Source organism: Carlito syrichta, unplaced genomic scaffold (assembly GCF_000164805.1).
Source record: "Carlito syrichta isolate Samal-C Ts95f unplaced genomic scaffold, Tarsius_syrichta-2.0.1 Scaffold305658, whole genome shotgun sequence".
In the NCBI taxonomy this organism is placed as follows: domain Eukaryota; kingdom Metazoa; phylum Chordata; class Mammalia; order Primates; family Tarsiidae; genus Carlito; species Carlito syrichta.
In genome coordinates, this window is record NW_007249754.1 from 338,749 (window position 1) to 342,873 (window position 4,125).

The 4,125-nt window shown below is 48.7% G+C and overlaps 1 non-coding gene across 1 annotated transcript; it reads right to left on the bottom strand.

The window, feature by feature from the left end:
• Nucleotides 1-294: 294 nt before the first annotated feature.
• TRNAE-UUC lies at nucleotides 295-366 on the bottom strand. The gene has a single exon. It is a non-coding gene; the product is annotated as a tRNA-Glu (tRNA).
• Between the last annotated feature and the right edge of the window lie 3,759 nt (nucleotides 367-4,125).

Genomic DNA, 4,125 nt, shown 5'->3' on the forward strand with positions numbered 1-4,125 from the left:
ACGCGACTGCTGGGTTCCCTGTTTTCCTTCACCTCGGACCCAACCTCTAACTCCAAAAGCTAGCTTCACACCGTCGCCAGGTGTGTCCCTTCCCCACCTGCCGCAGGTAGCACTGGGTCCCGCCGCTAGACTGTTGCACCTGCGCCAGGGATGAGCCCTGGTGTCTTCCGCCCCAAACAGCCCCGCCTGCTCTGATGAGATTACAGCTTTTTCTAAAAACTCGTCTCTTTTGTGTGAAGGTTCTAAAGTGATGAAACGGTGTATAAATTGAATTTTTGCCCTAAAAGCTTGACGTTCCCACACCGGGAGTCGAACCCGGGCCGCCTGGGTGAAAACCAGGAATCCTAACCGCTAGACCATGTGGGAGACGACGAGCACGAGGGCCCACTCAGACAAATTGAGTCTTTCCTCTCGGTTTCCGCCCGCCCCACCCTAGCAACCTCGGGCTTCTGCGCGTGCGCAGAGTCGTCCACTGCTTAACCCCTTCCGTACTGCACTCTACTCTCCTTGCGGGAGCCCTTGATGCCGCTTCTGTCTGTACTCGCGCCTTTTATGATCTCATCCGGTCTCCTGGCCCTAGATACCATGTCGACACTGGTATAGATACTGGACTTGTTGAGTCATTGTTCACAATTCCTCCCAGAAGCTCCTGCAAAGTACGAAGGGACTGGTGTTTGAATGTCAGAGAGGCACAAAACCGCTGCAGCGAGGGCGCACGTGGACTGGCCGGTGTCCCCTGGCTGAATCTGTGCAACCGATCCAACGGTGCCACGACGGGGAGTCTGTCCCTCCCTTCTTTCCACTGGTCAAAGGCGGACACAGGCATCAGTTCGTCCCCAGAAAGCTGATCTTTTCCTCTGAAGACAAAGGGGTGAGGACTGTCTGGAAGCCTGGAACATTCCAACTTCTGTTGAAGCCTGGAACATTCCAACTTCTGTTGACTCCGAGGCTAAAGGCGGGGTCTGTGTCCCTGTGAGCAGGCAGCGGGGTCTGTGAATACAGTCTATAAGCTGGAGAACGTCCCTGGCTGCAGGCCTCCGTGATGACTGGCAGGTCCTTGCGGTTTCCAAAGCCGTTCTCGCCTTGCAGCTCCATGGCACCGCGAGCAACTCACATTCTAGGCTTGGATCAGGGCAGCACAAAGAGTCAGTCGTTCGGATGGCCGGGCGGGAGAACCATGGCTCTGGTGTCCCCGTGGCTTCAGCTGCACACAAGTTGTTTTCCCGGCGGCAGACACCTTGGAGCCATTTAAAAGCTAATATGCTCCCCACCTGCCGCAGGGCCTCAGGGGGTCCTCCAGAGAGGCATCCACTGTGACATTCATCAAAAGGGGAGGGGCGGGAATAGACTGGAAATAGACACTGAGAAAGATCCCTCACAGGGCGAGAACATAAGCCAACCTAATTGAAATGTAACGTAGCTCTGAAGAAAAACTGGAAGCATTGACAGCAACCTACTATGTGTACCAGAACCGTCCAATTGTTTCTTCATTTAATAATCCACATGGTGTACCTATGAGGTGGGTCTTATCCACATTTTAGGTGGTTCTTCCTGTACTGTCTTTGAACAGAGTTTCATTTGTTTGTTTGTTTTAATCTTTTGAGGATATCTGCTTTGGAACACCAAAGAAAAGTCTCCAAAACAAACCGCGGTCAGCTACAGAATACCTGGCATCTGTGCTTCTCAATTTGTAGGCCCAGAGATCTCATATGTACTTTTCAGTTTTGTATTTCCATTTGATGATTGTTTCTTTTTTAAAACATCAATGTAATCCACACATTAGACACGCACCATTCTTAGGATGTATGTCACCAAAAATGCAAGTTCACTTTTGTCTATCACTGTCCCTAAACTGAAATTTGCTTTATTTTTCCTCTTACAGTGTATTAAAACCTGAGCAGTAGCAGAAAGCCCTATGGTTGCTTTAAGTAATAAAACACAGTCCGGGACAATACAATAAACGACTCAACAACTCAGTCTTCTTTCTAGATAGTTCTTCTCCCTACCCCTTTCCCCCACCCCTATCCTTCTAGGATAGATTTTCAGTAGAAGCAGTGGTTTACTGGATCTGGCTCCTACTGGCTCAGAAGAGTCACTTATAGGCTTCTCCTCCTAATTCTGTTCGGTGACATCACGTTGGCGCCGGGCGTATTTACACCACAGGAATAGGCAAATGCTACAAGGCAGGGCCTTTTCTTTGGAGAGCTGGTATACTGGTTAAATATCACACCAGGTGTGATGTCGCACCACTTCTTTCTCTCTTTGGCCTTCATTTGAGGCTGCAAGGCCCTCCAAGATTGCAGTACAGGGAAGGGATAAGAAAGAAGGACAAATGTAATAGTATAAGAAAATGACTGACAGTAGTAGGAAACTATGGGGGCGGGGAGGGAGGTGGGATTAATGGTAGCAAATATCTGTCTGGGGACGGGGAAACACCTCTTATCAACAGGGTGCCTGAATGAAATGTATTTGTATACCTAACCCTTAACTGTAGCCCACAAAACCATAATAAAAAATATTGATTATTGATTAAAAAATAAAGAAAAGAAAAGAAAGGAGGACAGACGCTCCCAACTCGACTGGTGCTAATTTGGCTTCCTGCTTTCTGAGCCTGCACTTGTTTTAGGGCTGCCTCTTTCTCATTGGTTCTCTGTGGGTTCACCAGAGGCTCCCCTGCTGGCCTCTGGAACCAGGATCACCAGCAGCTTTAACTACAGAATCCCAGCCCCAACCACCCAAGATTTCCAAATGAGACTTTCTGGGAGCAGGGTCTGGGAATCCGAATTTTAACAAGGACCACCTCCCCCAAATGATTCTGATGCCACTAGAGTTTGAGAATCACTGAACCACTTGACTGTCAATTTTCCCCCATCTCTAAAAGCCCGTGATCCCTGAACACACTCTGTCATTTCCCTTTCCTGCTCAAAAGTCTGGAGGAAAAAAAGGCATCTGGATGCCTGTTGCGTAAAATCTACATTCTCTGGCCAGGATTTGCAGGCTTTCCGCCATCCAACCCTACCACAACCTGCTCGTTATCCCTCCATTCCCTTCTTTAGAGAGGCCCCATTCCAGATCACTACCTGCCCTGTCTCACCCGGCTCTTCGCTCCCCCTGGCTCTGCACTGACCGCCTCCCCACAATCTTCTTTGCACTTTGACCCCAACCCCAAGGCCAGCTCAGCCTCATGAAGTTGTCTGAGGTTTCCCAGGTCACCAGACACTCCCATTACCTCTGAATCCCAAAGCACAGACCTTTAAAAATGGTGAGACGGGCTTATGCCTTGCCATCCTTATTATCTAAGTGATTTAATAGGAAAGTCCACGAATACAAATCAGATTCCATAATCCCCCTGGGAACCCAGTCCTGCACTCAATTATTCTGCCACGTAGTCCTTCCTTTTATCTAACTTAAATACTTCCTGCTGTACTTCTATGTGAAAGCTGCCACCTTTTAACCACCAGCACGAACAAAATGTTCCTGGGAGGAGGGAAAAAAAAAAACACGCATTTTTGAAGTTTAGCCAGTCCAGTAAGTGAGCTGCATTTCTTTAGTTCCACACACACAAAAAAAGCCTTCTTGTTGACACAAGGAACAGTTATCCCTGTTCCCATGCATCTAGGGCTGATTCCACTGGGCAGGGCTCCCATTTTATCCACCATTTGATACTGGAAAAAAGCCCCAAACATACTGTGCTTGCCAGACATCTACACTAGCCAAAGTGATGTGGGGTGTGATTTAGGTTGGGGTTTGCCAGTCATTTAGGAGTTAGGATGGTTTCCATTTTAGTGGGCCCAGGAGTCAACCTTTATATGACCCTCAAAAATAAGCACCAGTTAAACTCCACTCTTGGAGGGAGAGCTGCGGCCAGCACAGACCCAGCCTCTGGCACAGAGTTAACCTCAAAGCTCTTTTGGGTAAAAGCACCTGCCCCTGCTGATCAGTCAGTGTGAGTTCATCTTCGTTGCCAGCACCAGGTTCAGTTTCTAAAATAGGGCTTGATCTCAGGAGGCCACTGGGATGACAGAGCTTCCTCCTCCAGGGCTTGTTTAGATCATAGAACTCTGCCCATCCGTTCTGTGCCAAATCTAGCAACTCCTACTTGTCCCATGACTCAGGGCAGACATG